Here is a 15,456-nt window from a genome sequence, read left to right on the forward strand (position 1 = left end):
AAGCAAGAAGCTGTAATTTCTAATAAAAGAAGTCAAAGGCCAACTAATTGCAGAATAAATAACCTAGCAACAACTCAATTTATATGGAATTTAATTGAGATTTCAGAATTAAAATGGAATGTAATATTATATAGAAAGTGTCACTTTCAAGGAGATCAGAATTTTCTCTATAAACAAAATATATTTTTCTATTAAAGATCAAGAATATTCATTTATTCTTTATCTCTGCAGGCGAGTCCTCAATCTAGGCATTAGCCAGCTTTAGCCTGGATTACCTCAGGATCCTCCATACTTCAAACCTACCAGTCACTCATATTTTATATCAATGCTAAATGCTGCCTGCTTATTTTTTCTTTTGAGTATGTCATTCATTTTAAACCAATACACTTTTCCATGGCAAATCTTATCTAAATCTACTTAGCACTTTTTCTTCACACAAACATTGTTTTTCCAAAAATTGAATAATAACTTTAGTCTACAAAAATATTTTAGTTTTTCTTCATTTTTCTCCTTTCCATCCAAAATAAAATGACTTTGGAAAACTAGAGATATCAAATGGAGAAACAATGTGTCAGTTATTTGTGTAAGTCACAAAAGAATTGTGTATTTTGTTTAAAAAAACTCAAAAGAAAATCAACTTAAAGTTAAGCTGACCTGTGAACCAATGATGGAAAGAGGCTTGGTAAAATTATTATCTCAATCATAGTGTACAATGAGGCGAGAGCCATTTAGAAACCTCATGTTAGAGGAACCTATTAAATATAAATGGGATTCAACAGATTCATCACACAACAGATCCTTATTAAGAGCTATGTTTTTGACACACTGTTCTAGGAACATCGGGCAGAACACTGAACAAAACAGACATAAATTTTGTTCTTGTGAAGAGGACAGTATCGAGGGAAGAACAACATTTCACAAATTATTACAGGTAAATGGAGTATTTAAATAAAATTGTCATTGTTGGTATGGGCAGCATATTATAGGCAGACCTAATATTGTTGAAGAGTTCAAAGCATCTCAGCTTTGCAACCTAGCCTGTAGGATTTGGGGTGAATCATTTATATTTCCTGATGTTTATTTCCTTATCTATAGTTGAGATGAATATCTTACAGTGTTCTGATGACATTTAAATGACATTACAGTGTCAAATCACCTAACAGTACCTGATATATGGTAATATGAATAGCTAAAATTTGCTCAGTGAGCACTCTATCCCTAGCAAAACTTATGTATCCAATATCAAGTTCTCAAAACAACCTATGAGTTTAGGTTATGCTATTCTTTTGTCCCTCCCTCACCATTTATGAAGCAGTAAACTGAGACAGAGAGAGTTAAGTGGTCTTCCCAAATTCTCAGATTCAGTAGGTGGAAGATCAGATTCAGTAGGCAGTCTGATTCCAAATCTAAGTTCAGAATCCTAATCTGTGTTGCAGTAGCCCCAACTTTACCCAGGGAGCAGGAGAAGCTCGGCCCCACTCAAGGTCAACATGAAGTCCCCAGCAGGAACCCAGGTGCCTGGCATCAAAACAGCACAATAATTTCATTGCTTGTCCTAAAAAGATGCTGATATTGTATTGAACTTTAGAGTCTCTGATCCCTTAATGACTGTAAGTTGAGACAATCAGTTTATGAGTTTATCTGTCTTATTATTATTATTATTTTTTGGAGGTGACTACTTCCTTGTTGATTGTTGTTATTGTAGTTCTAACTGTGAAAACAAGCATCTGTTTATGTTGTTGACATCTTTTAGTTCTGGGAGTGACGCTGGAGACATTGTTGAAATAACACAAAGGTAAATATTTCAGACCGAGGTGTTGTTTGTACCATCTGGAGAGGGTTATCCCCGCCAGTCCCTCACTTGTGAACAAGGGAAGAAAACCTGGCAACCTCCCTGCTTAGGAACATATGTTTCGGCCAGAGGATGTGAAAAGTTTAATGAGCAGAGAGAGAGCTTCTATGTGGGCATCCTCTTACGGCGGAAGTGTTTGGACCCACAGATTTTGGACCAGGTTCTGGACACAGAGCAAAGGAACCAGGGGCCCTGGCTGCAGTGACGGAAAGGGTCTCTCTCTGTGCTGTCGAATACCGCAGCCACTCATGAGATGTGGCTGTTGCACACCTGAAATATGGCCATAGCGATTAAGGAACTAATGTTTACAATTTTATTTAGTTATATTACTTTAAATAGAACATGTGGCAAATGCTATCACACTAGACAGCACAGGTCTAGACAGCAGTTTCCATAATTTCAAACTTTTACGTGCTGGGGGATAAGAAAAAGGGATCGGGGAAAGACTCCCCAGCCCTGAGAACTGGCCCGGTATCCGGCTTGTTGGGCGATAGCAAGGCCGGAAGTTCTTAAGCGTGCTCAGTTCATCACATCCTTCCTGTTTGAGTTTTTTGTTTGTTTGTTTTTTGTTTATTTTTGGTGTTTGTTTGTTTGTTTTTCATAGTGCTCCAAAAGCTGAAAGAAGCACGTAACCACTCCATGTGCTAAGTAGTTAGGTCCAAACAATGTCATGGCTTTAATAGAATTCTCAGCAGACATTGCTGATCTTCCCCCCAAAATTCAAATTATGCCAAGGTGCTCTTGTGAATGTACTTTGGAGTCCAGAGATGCCTCTACACACTGTTTCAGAACCATGAAGCCAGGCCATGGGTTTTTCTACTGAACACGAGCAATTCCCCAGAATGTCAACCTCAGACAGGTCACTCCATGACGGCTGGAACAAAAATAAAACATGGATACCAAGCTCCCACTAAATGACCAAACACTTCTCCTTCCTGACCAATGTGAGCACCACCACTGATGACACCTCAAGACCCACTTCAGTGCTCCTTCCTCCTAAGCAAAAAGTGTTTAGAAAATTGTCATCAGCCGTGCTTTCTGGCAGCGTCCAATTCCAAATTAAACCTCGTTTCCTTAGAGTCTCTATTCCTTAATGTCTTATTTTCCCCCCAAATCAGAAGCCCAAACTGTATACAAGCCCACGCTAACACTCCCTTACTGAGACATCCCACGATTGCCTATGGCATGCAAGTTAATACACCTACGTTTGCTTGACTACAGGTAAAACAATGTTGTGTTTCTGATGGTTTGTGGACACCGGGATTTATCGGGATGGACTCTAAAACCTCACATAGAATGACAGTTTATGCAAGAATCATGTTGTATTTTATCAAAGGGATGATGTTTCCCTGTGTAACTTCACTTTCAGAGAGCTCTATCTGTCCCTGTGTAAACCAAGAACCGTTGCTTCAGTCTTTTGCAACAGCCTAGTATAACAGTAGATTGAAAAAAAAAGTTCACCTTTTTTACGTTTTCTGAAATAACAAATACTTTCTTTAATAAAATCATTGTTCAATTACCTCCTCCAGTCAATTATTCCAAAAGTCTGTACATACAAACAGATAATGGCCAGACCACATACAAAAATGGAATCTAACCCACAATCCGCAGCAACTGTACTAGGAAAACCACTCATTTCCTAGAGTAACCAACCCAGGAAGCCAGCCTACCACCTATCAGTCGGGCCACACTAGCAACTTAGCCAGGAAGCCAAATAAGACCCCCTGTAGCAACTGGCCCCAGATGGCCATGACTTGATTAACAACTGACAGGTTCCCTAATTTTTGACCCTGTTTTTAATGTAGGACCCACCAGGAAAAGTCAGATATGTACCTTTAACCAATCACATAGGATTCCCTCTAGTCAGCCCACCAACAGCTTCCCCAGACCAACAGCCTCCAACCACAACACACACCCTCCAACCACAACACACCTGAAGCCTTCCCTGTTTCCTGCTATAAAACTTTCCACTCTACTGCCTGCCTTTGAGTCTCTGCCAAAGCGTAAATGACGGTGCTGACTCCCTTGCTATAGCAAACTTTGAATAAATAGCCTTTGTCCATGCTCGTTTCGTTGTTCTTGGTTTATTTCCACAACTATATTTAAATTCCTACTGCATATTTCTAAACTACCCTCAAGGAAGTTTGCACCAATTTATGTACCCATTAATGTGCTTGAGATTTCTGTTTCCTCAAAGCCTCACTAAATCTTAAGATATATCAACCTTTTTAACCTGGCTGATCTGTTAATAGGCAATGGCTCATGCTTTTACGTACATTTATTTGATTGCACAGATGTAAATCATCTATTCTTGTATTTGGCCTATTTTATGGGAAGACAAGAATGTTCAGTCCACCTTCTAACCCTATAATTACTATCTATAATTTCTACTGAATTCGTACCTATAATTTTCTACTGTATGTCCCAGAAGAAATTCTGCTGAGAGTTTTACTTCTTAAGAGTTATACCTAGAGCAGGAAATTCCCATCAAGAAAATGTATAATGCTAGACCTAGGAAGTGAAAACCATGTCCATAAAAGAGATCTGAATTACAATCCTATGGAGCACGTGAATGCCAAATCTGGATAGATCCAATGAATATCCTGGAATTGTAAGCAATGAAACAGGAATTCAGAGAAAGGAGACAGGATGGAACAAATGCAAGAAGGAATTAATCAAGAGTAATCAGGATTGGCTGGGCGTGGCAGATTGTTAAGCAGTGCTTTGAATGATGTCTAAGTTTTGCTTCTCATCTTTATGGGCTGCAGGACATCACTGCATGGTAAGGTGGGCGATTCTGAGTTCCAGTAACTTAAGTCTAATGCACATATGAGCTCCAACATGTGTAGGATCTATGTAGAATCAGGTACTAAGAGTACTTGATGGAGAGTACAAAGAGGTTTCACTTCAAATCACTCACTAGAGGACGAGATGTATTTTGGTGGTTTCTAAAACTATGACATTTTGAAGTTGGTTCTGATTTCACGTTATGGTTTCAACTGATCAAAGGAAATTATCTTCTTGCAGATTCTGCTTATCTTTTGTGATCTGCACCGTTCTAACCTACATTCTCTTCACTGGAATTGTCTGCTCAGTGTGTTTTGGAACCCTGTTTTGGACAGCTTCAGTTTGCTTACTTGCTTTGCATTCACTCTTTTTGAAGTGACCACAAAATCCTGCATCAAGGGTCTCTGCCAAGATCAACATTTTCTCTTCTCTGCTCTATAGTGATGATGGACACTTTGCATGCTGGGGCTGAAGGAGGGACTGACTCCCTTCTGCAAGCCTGCTTTGTCTTCTTCTCATTCCCCTTTCATTCTGCCACTGTTCTGGTAGCAGTGCTCTTTAGTCCTTTAAGATTCAATGGAGCTGGTCATTCCAGGACATAGCACTAAATGCAAGGTGTCCTGGATGGGACTCTTTTCCAAAGGCACAGATGTCAGAGATTTGTAGCTTGCTTTATCTTTTTTTTTTTTTTTTTGAGATGGAGTTTCACTCTTGTTGCCCAGGCTGGAGTGCAATAGCATGATCTCGGCTCACTGCAACCTCCTCCTCCCGAGTTCAAGAAATTCTCCTGCCTCAGACTCCCAAGTAGCTGAGATTACAGGCATGCACCACCACGCTCAGCTAATTTTGTATTTTTTGTAGAGACGGGGTTTCTCCATGTTGGTCAGGCTGGTCTCCAACTCCTGACCTCAAGTGATCTGCCCGCCTCGGCCTCCCAAAGTGCTGGGATTACAGGTGTGAACCACCGCACCTTGCCGAATTACAGCTTTTAATCTTATGGATTTCCCCCCAGTTTTTATCATGAGAGTATTTTGAATCAGTATATATTTGTGTATCTGTATTTACATTTGTGTACCTTCCCACACTGTTAGAATAATTCACTGATCAAAGTTTTTTGGTGCCTGTATCAGCTCTGGCACCTTCGAGGGTGGACGTCCCTGAAGTACTGCAAGAGTCATTGTACATAAAAGTCAGACGAGTCTTACCCTTGAAACTGTGAGTGTGATATTTGCACCACGATCATCCCTCCTCAAAAATTTAAAGGGCAGTGGATGCTTTTGACGAGGCAAATTTTTATTTTTTGAGCTTCGGAGACTTCCAGCAAATGTCTCTAAGGAACAAAGGGGAATAAACTGAAACCTTTCTTCCTGGGGGATTCTATGCCCAGTTGTTGATGTTACTGCTGACTTGTTAATAGATGGACGCAAACTCCCCTTAGGGACTCTGAGTTTGAATGCTTGCCAATCCAAAACTTGGACCAGCTTTTGGCACCTACCACATTGGCCTGGGGTAATACAGCTAGTAAAAGTTTAAACCACAAGCACACAATGCCAAATCTTGCAACTCTGAGCTTATTTGAAGGAATAATCCCCTTTTTCTTGGATTTTCCTCCCTTTTTCCTCTTGGAGAATACCCTCGGGCTCTTTTAATGCCATATTTTTATATAAGTTATGAGTATATTCAAGGTCTTCTTTCTATAGGGCCAGACCCTTTTTCACAAGTAGAAAGTCAGAGTGAAATTGTTGCCTAAAGGAAGCAAACACAACAGTAAATCTTAGACGTGTGAAATCCCAACAATGTGAAGCCGAGAAAGGAATAGATGCTGTATGTGCAGGTAACCCATCAAAAGAAAAAAGGGACCGGGCGCGGTGGCTCACACCTGTAATCCCAGCACTTTGGGAGGCCAAGGCGGGCGGATCACGAGGTCAGGAGATTGAGACTACCCTGGCTAACACTGTGAAACTCCGTCTCTACTAAAAAAAAAAAAATAATAATAATACAAAAAATTAACTGGGTATGGTGGCGGCGCCTGTAGTCCCAGCTACTCGGGAGGCTGAGGCAGGAGAATGGCGTGAACCCAGGAGGCGGAGCTTGCAGTGAGCCGAGATCGCGCCACTGCACTCCAGCTTGGGCGACAGAGCCAGACTCCTTCTTTAAAAAAAAAAAAAAAAGAAAAGCAAAAAGGAAGGTTTTTGTGTGTGCATGCATTTGTGTACCATAGATTCAAATTGATTAGTTAATACCCTGTCAGGAAAGTGAATTTAACAAATCAATAAATTATGAGTAGAATTAATTAAACTGGCATCATAATTAAGGCACAATATGTTACAGAGGCTTATGAATGCTTGAGTTTCACAGCAGACCTGTCAGTGCGATCCCGAATCATTTATTTGCTTCTCGTTCTTTCTGGACACAGGAGTCTTTTGCTTTACCATATCTAAAAGGTAGATAATTCAGTTAAGGCTGATGAGACATTAACTGTCATTCTCATTAAGACATAACGAAATTTGGCTAATAAATCACTTTCAATATTATAATTTAAACAATGAAAACAAAAACCAATATATGCTTATTAGGAAATATATATATGTACACTTATATAATTAATTTGGTGATTTATGACTGAGTTCCTTAGAGATGTTTACAAATTCATCCACTGTCCTTGAATCACAGAATTTGCATTTGGCTTCTCTCATTTAGCTGAAAGGGGCTGAAAAGTTCAACTGGCACTTAAGGGCCTAGATGGTCACATTTTTCAACAGATTTGTGGGAGAGTAAGTTATTGTACTTAAGGTCAATAGGAATTTATGCTCAGCTAGAGAACTGTGACACTGGAGATTTCAAGCCACTCTGTACAGGAAAGCAGTAGCGTTGTTTGGGGAGGGATCACAAGCTGGTTTCCTATGGGGATGGAGCATTGGCTGGTTTTCCTTGGATCAGAGCTGCATTTGATGCAGCTGTAATGAAGAATACATGACATCTCATTTAAAGTGATTGTATACCCATACTCTGATATATATGGATATATATGTGTGTGTGTGTATATATATGTGTGTGTGTGTATGTATACACACACACTGACAAACCCCGGTGTGTAATGTTCCCCACCCTGTGTCTAAGTATTATCATTGTTCAACTCCCACTTATGAGTGAGAACATGCCGTGTCTGGTTTTCTGTCCTTGTGATAGTTGGCTTAGAATGATGGTTTCCAGCTTCATCCATGTCCCTGCAAAGGACATGAACTCATCCTATTTTCTGGCTGCATAGTATTCCACGGTGTATATGTGCCACATTTTCTTAATCCAGTCCATCATTGCTGGATATTTGGGTTGGTTCCAAGTCTTTACTATTGTGATTAGTGCCACAATAAACATACGTGTGTATGTGTCTTTATAGTAGCATGATTTATAATCCTTTGGGTATATACCCAGTCATGGGAACACTGGGTCAAATGGTATTTCTAGTTCTAGATCCTTGAGGAATCACCACACTGTCTTCCACAATGGTTGAACATGATTGACACTCCTACCAACAGTGTAAAAGCGATCCTATTTCTCCACATCCTCTCCAACATCTGTTGTTTCCTGACTTTTTAATGATCGCCATTCTAACTGGCATGAGATGGTATCTCATTGTGGTTTTGATTTGCTATTCTCTGATGACCAGTGATGATGAGCATTTTTTCATATGTTTGTTGGCTGCCTAAATGTCTTCTTTTGAGAGGTGTCTGTTCATATCCTTTGCCCACTTTTCGATGCGTTTTGTTTTGTTTTGTTTTTTCCTGTAAATTTGTTTAAGTTCTTTGTGGATTCTGGATATTAGCCTTTGTCAGATGGGTAGATTGCAAAGATTTTCTCTCATTCTGTAGGCTGCCTATTCACTCTGATGGTAGTTTCTTTTGCTGTGCAGAAGCTCTTTAGTTTAATTAGATCCCATTTGTCTATTTTGGCTTTTGTTGCCATTGCTTTTGGTGTTTTAATCATGAAGTCTTTGCCCATGCCTATGTCCTGAATGGTACTGCCTAGGTTTTCTTCTAGCGTTTTTATGGTGTTAGGTCTTACATTTTGCATGCCCTAGACATGCTGAATCTATTTAATTTTTACAATTGCAATAACCATTCTTTCTATTTGCAATGTACTTTGTACAAGTAAAGGTTCCCTGAATTTGGGAAATTTAACTTTGTTAAAATGTTCTGATGAGTTCTTAAGGAATTAAATAACTATTTTTGGAAATTAATTCAAAGAACATAGTGAATAATTAAGAATGTGGTTCAGGCCAGATGTGTGGCTCCCATCTGTAATCCCAATGCTTTGGGAGGCCAAGGAAGGAGGATCATTTGAGGCCATGAGTTCGAGACCAAACTGGGCAAATAGCAAGACTCTCTCTCTACAAGAAAACCAACAATAAATGTTAGTCTCAGCTACTCAGAGGGCTGAGGCAGGAGGATTGCTTGAGTCCAGTGGTTTCAGGTTGCAGTGAGCTGTGATCAGGCCACTGCACTTCAACCTGGGCAACAGAGTGAGATCTTGTCTCAAAATAAATAAATAAATAAATAAATAAATAAATAAATAAATAAATAAATAAAGTGGTTCACTCAACATTCTAGAAATATCTCATAGATCTAAGCAGAAAAATAGACTACCTCTGATGTCAGAGATAAAAATGATCACAACAAATGTCATTTATACGTAAGTTATTTGTGAGGAGGGACCTTCTATAATTTACTAAGAAAATAAATTACCTGAAAGAACTCCCTCAACAAAGTTACTAAGACAGGCTGGTTAAAGAAAAACCTCACACACTGCCCAAAATAAGCCAAAAAATTATTCAGCAAGTTTAATGCCAAGACTATAAATGACTTAACACAATTTAATGAAATTTAAATACAGTGAAAGGGTAAAGCTTTGTTACACAAATACCTATTTCAACATTTGAAGTTATTGAGTGAGGAAAAAAATGCAATGACCTTACTTAGGCGTTTATCTTCATAAGCTTTTTCTGCTCATTTAATGGATGATTATTATGTATGTATACTGTTAAGACAAATTCATCTTAGGAAAGTATTTGGTATTTTAGCATTTTCCTCAGTGCATATAAAGAAAAACTTTAGATATTGGACAAATCTCTGATTTTCCCTGTTTTGAATATTATACATGGTCTACTCTCATCTCTTCCTTTTTCTTTCTCAATTTCTGCATACATTAAGAAAATGAGGTAATCAATGAATGTATTCCTATACAATAATGATGGTATTAGCTAAATTGCAAGGACATGAACTTCTGCCACTAGCCAGTTCTGCCACTGAACTGCCATTTGAAAAGAAATCAGGAAGAGAGAGAGATGGATGAGTTTTTCCATTATGGATCATAGAAAAATGTTGTTTCAGTGTAGTAAAGACATTTATTTTACTAACGATTAACTACAAAACAATCATGTTTTTATTGTTTAAAAACATTTTATTTACAGGTATGTAAATAAAAACAAGGTAAGAAAAAAGTCATCCATCATCTACCCTTGCAGAGAAATCCACTTCTGTATATAAAAATACAAAAATGCTGCCTGTGCTATTTTATGTCTTATCTTTGTATTTAACAATGTATTGTGAATATCTTGCCAAGTCAGAAAATGTATTTCTATCCCCACATTTTCATGGGCATATTGTACAACTGTGCCGTGATTCTTTAACCAGTCATCTGTTTGCTCATTTTCATTTTTGCCTATCATAACAAGACTGTAGTGCTCTCCTTGTAGCTGTTTTGTTGTATAAATATCTTCAATTATTTCCTTGAGATAGTTTCCTAAAAGCAGAATTGCTGAGTCAAGGGGTATAGGGGTTTGATAAATATTGACAAATTGCTTTCACAAAGTTTGTGCAAACTTAGAAGCCTACTAGCAGTAAAAAAGATTTCCATTTCCCCACATCCTTCTTGACATTATTATTAGTATTCTTATTAATCTGCACCATTTTGTGGACAAAATGTATCTCTTACATTTAATTCTTATTTCTTAAAAGTAAGTTTGAACAATTGTATATATGTATTAGGCATTTGTGTTTAAAAGAATCATGTAGCATATATTTGAATGACTGTCTTTTGAAAGACCATACAGCATATATTTGGATGGTTATTTTTTAATTATGTAGCATATATTTGAAATGTCTGTAGAACACTAAAGATCTATTTTCCACCAAAGAATAAGGTAATAAAAAAGCTATAATTTTATTGGGTGACCAAATAACACTAAAATATAAATATTTAATTTTGACAACAGAAACACAGACACAAACTACTCATGTTTAGCAGCTTAAAGTATTTGTTTATGAAGCAGAAGAACGTATGAGCAGGTAAGCAAAATCCAATTATTCTTCTTATTAAATGGGTTTATAAATTGATTGATGAAGATAGATCCATCAAAGAGAACTGCTGAAAGGTTGGACTGTTCTGGTCTTGTAATATTTCTATCTATCTTCCAGGGAAGTTTCATATTCTAGGAACCCTTTTTCAGGATTCTTCACCAACTGAAAACTGCCACATACAAAAAAGTGGCAGATTGAGATAAGGCAACTCAAGGCAGCACCTGGAGAACAGAGGCTGCTGAGGAAGGCCTCATACCATCAGCTACCAGAGCCTCCAAGAGAGCCTGGCCCTTCTCACTGGAGAGGGGATGGCAGAGCCTGCCTGGACCACGTCCTCCTTAGGGGAGGAGAATAGGAGGGGATGGAGAAAGGGAAAGGTTGAGGAATTGTGACAAAAAGAGTAGAATCAATAACATGAAACTGTCTCAATGAAACATAAAGACGGGCTAAAGCCCCATTGTTATGTCTTTAAAGTTTATTTAATTAATACGAATTTTGTCCTGTATAATTTTTATAGAAAATATTCAACAAGGAAAAAATAAACACCTTTTTTTCTAAGTATATCACATAGCAGATCTTTGTATTAAGTGAAACTATAGGAACAAAAATGTGAAGGTAGAATGCCAAAGGAAAATAAATGGATGCCTTGGAAGAAAATCCCGTTCCATAATCCCACAAGGCAATTACAGAAGGTCCAGGCTGGCTTTGCACATTTGTTTGCTTGCCTTGGCTAACACTGCCAGTATACTAGGAATTCAGGGTGGGGGTTGATCACTCTGTGGATTCCCCAGGGTACCCGGAGAGAGGGTTTCTCATATCTAGAAGTTTTAAAAACAAAAGCTGGAGAAAAGCTCAGTCTGATTATTCGATGGCTTGGAAATTTGTGGACCTTTATAAAGAACACGACCTTGCAATTTTATGACACGTACAGAATCCTTTCACATACGTGAATTGTCAATGAGGCATGTGATCATCACTTTACAGTTGGAGAAGCTGAGCCACGGCATTGCCGGGTGATTTAGCAGAGCTGTGGTTTTAATGACAGAGCTGGGACTCAAATTCAGATATGATGATGCCCCCAGTGCAGTTTTATTTTCATTACAACTTAATCAATCCACGTTCAATTAGAAATAGTGTGTGGTGAATTTCAATTTTTATTTCCTACTGTCTTTTCTTCCATCTTCAAACACTTTGGAAGTCTATCAGTATGCATGTTTGTTGAACATCTTGATTTTCTGACTGGTTAACAGGCAGGAGTTTGCTTTTATCCACCCTCAATTATTTGGAGGCAAAGAAATGGATTTTGACCTTCAGGAATTTTCTAAGATGCCAGGTACAAAAGCCCCAGGCTGGCCTTTTTTTTTTTTTTTTTTTGTCATTCTTCTCAGAGGTAGAGGTGAAATTAATGTAGCTCTTGGCTATATTAGGTGACTAATGGAAGAAATCAATTCAGAAAATAAGATGTGTCTTATTTGTGAATGCCAAAGATAAGAACAGAGTCCTTTATGATTAATATCACCTGGGTGCAATGCATCATTTCCTGAATGACATAAATCACATTTGATTGAAATAAAATGGAATCTCTATCATCCCAGTAAAGCATGAAGATATCAATATGTTCCTGTTTTAACAGAAAAATATCAGTTTCCACTTGTATAGATATTTCCCACTCATAGTAATAATTACTATATATGAATGAATCTGGGCAGACTCTTTTTAACTAATTAAGACAATGTGATGAGGTGCTGAAGAAACGAAGCTAGTGAGGTATGTGGGGAGATCTCTGGAGGGCCTTCCCTGTGGTAGGGAAAGAGCATGGGTTCAGTTTCCAGATGCTGAGAGGGAGATGCTTCTAATGGAGTCATTAGACATGCACTGGAAATACAGATGCAGAGCTCAGAATAACAATCTCAGCAGGAGACACAAAGTAGCAACACTCTGGGTATTAGTCATTCCAGTTACAGGTTTGCATGAGTTTGCTTAGAAAAAGAGTCGCATAAGAAAAGGTGGCTTGGGCTCAAGCCTGTAATCCCAGCACTTTGGGAGGCCGAGATGGGCGGATCACGAGGTCAGGAGATCGAGACCATCCTGGCTAACACGGTGAAACCCCGTCTCTACTAAAAAAATACAAAAAAACTAGCCGGGCGAGGTAGCGGGCGCCTGTAGTCCCAGCTACTCGGGAGGCTGAGGCAGGAGAATGGCGTGAACCCGGGAGGCAGAGGTTGCAGTGAGCCGAGATCCCGCCACTGCACTCCAGCCTGGGTGACAGAGCAAGACTCCGTCTCAAAAAAAAAAAAAAAAAAAAAAAAAGAAAAAAAAAAAGAAGAAAAGGTGGCTTGGAACCGAAACTGGAACAATATCAATGTTCAAAGAACCAACTGAGAAGGACATTCCACTATAAGACACATGCACACGTATGCTTCTTACAGCACCATTTACAATAGCAAAGACTTGGAACCAACCCAAATGCCCATCAATGATAGAATGAATAAAGAAAATGTGGCACATATACACCATGGAATACTGTGCAGCCATAAAAAAGAAAGAATTCATGCCCTTTGCAAAGGACATGGATGAAGCTGGAGCCCATCATTCTCAGCAAACTAACACAGGAATAGAAAACCAAACACTGCATGTTCTCACTCATAAGTGGAAGTTGAACAACGAGAACACATGGACACAGGGAGGGAAAAAGTCACACACCAGGGCCTGTTGGGGGGTGAAAGACAAAGGGAGGAAGAGCATTAGGACAAATACCAAATGCATGCTTAAAACCAAAATGATGGGTTGATAGGTATAGCAAACTGCCGTGGCATATGTTTACCTGTGTAACAAACCTCCGTGTTCTGCACATGTATCTGAGAACTTAAGGTAAAATAAAAAATAAAAATAAAAAAGTAAAAGTGAGACATGAATAACTCTCCCTGGACATTATAAAGATCACACTATCTAGCTTTATCTAATCAGTCATACCTGATGGCAATGGAGAATGAGGAATGCCCAGCCGAGAGGGGGGCTGGCGCGCATGCGAGAGAGAGATTGTGAGAGAGAGAGAGAGAGACAGAGAGAGAGAGAGAAAGAGAGAGAGTGGTGGGGGAGAAGGGGAGGGAGAGGGAATACAGTGTCAAAAGGAGGAGAGTGTTCAACTGTGCTGAAGATGATGGAAAAGCCAAGTCAGAAAGTCACCCACTGACTTTGTGGAACTGGGTGTTATTTGGGCCCATGGAAGCAGCAGATTCAGTTGAGCAGAGGCAAAGAACCAGAGGAGATGGCAGTGAAGACCGTGAACTATCACATAAGAATATTTATTTAAAAAGGTTGGACTCTGATTAAATTAAACTAGATACTGTGATCCTTATAATGTCCTGAGAGAATCATTCTTGTCCCATTTCATTTTTAAAATAGGAGAAACTAAACCACATTTCTATAGGGATGGGAAGACTAAGTAGGGAGAGAAAAGCTGAAAATACAAAGTAAAAATAATCAGTAGAGTAACTTTATTAAGAAAGCATGAATAGAGTTATTCCTAGAGGAGGCATTGGTTTCCATTGTTTACCAATAGAAGCAGGGCAATAGACGGGGAGAAGATGGGCGCCAAATATTTAGATGTATTTATAGATGCAGGAAGTTTGACGGAATTTCTGTCTAGTAAGTTCTTTTTTCATGGTTAAGTAACAAGAGCAGTGATCTCCTGAGATTCAAGTTGGAGGAGGGAAGGGTAGAGGTTAGAAAGTTTGTAACAGTTGAAATAACTATTTCAGAGAGTGAGAAAGCAAACCAACCAGAGAAAGCTGGACAAGCCAGGCAGTTTTGGGAATCCGTCCTTTTTAGTGCCTATGAATTACAGAGGTGTTATTTTGCCAGGTAGTGTAAATATGAACCCAATGTTCCCTATGAGAGAAATTTTGATTCCAAGGGAAGCAGAAGTTAGCAAAAGTTCATGACCTGGGGCCCAAGAAGGAATTTTGGAATTTGATAAAGTTGGCTAAAAGAAAAAAATAATCTGACAACTTGAAATAGGTTCAAAGTTAAATCATTTCTGTGTTACTGACAAAGCAACATGAATGAAAATAGAGGCCAGTTCTCAAGTTGCCAGAAAATCTGGAAACAAAGGGAAATAGCAGTTCCTAACACCACTTGGGTGCTGGGGACCAAAATCCAATTTACCGCATGGTGGAAGAGCTTGTGTTTAATAGATAGAAAGGGACATTTATATAGCCAAATGAAAGTATAAGCACCGTCCTCCTCCACTTGACATTAACCTGGACTCTTCCAACCACTTGCTTTCTCTACCCAAGCCCTTTAAGATCTCTGGCTGGGCAGGAATGGGAGGCTTTATGTAGAATTCTACCACCTAACAAATTATACCCCCACCTACTCTACCCCTTCCTCAAACACTTTGAACTCAATTTCAAACATCATATCATTTTGTCCTTGAATATTACTATTGTATCTTCAGAA

The 15,456-nt window shown here is 38.8% G+C and overlaps 1 long non-coding RNA gene across 1 annotated transcript in view; it reads left to right on the forward strand.

Annotated features, from left to right (window-relative positions):
- The first annotated feature begins 833 nt into the window (after window positions 1–833).
- LOC119620502 (uncharacterized) overlaps window positions 834–15,456 on the forward strand; it is a 33,870-nt gene continuing 19,247 nt past the window's right edge. The window contains exons 1-2 of the long non-coding RNA XR_005236994.2: window positions 834–931; window positions 10,911–10,983. This is a non-coding gene — a long non-coding RNA (uncharacterized lncRNA). The remainder of the gene's footprint in view (window positions 932–10,910; window positions 10,984–15,456) is intronic.

The sequence above is a fragment of the Chlorocebus sabaeus genome, chromosome 18, assembly GCF_047675955.1.
Source record: "Chlorocebus sabaeus isolate Y175 chromosome 18, mChlSab1.0.hap1, whole genome shotgun sequence".
Taxonomy (NCBI): Eukaryota; Metazoa; Chordata; class Mammalia; order Primates; family Cercopithecidae; genus Chlorocebus; species Chlorocebus sabaeus.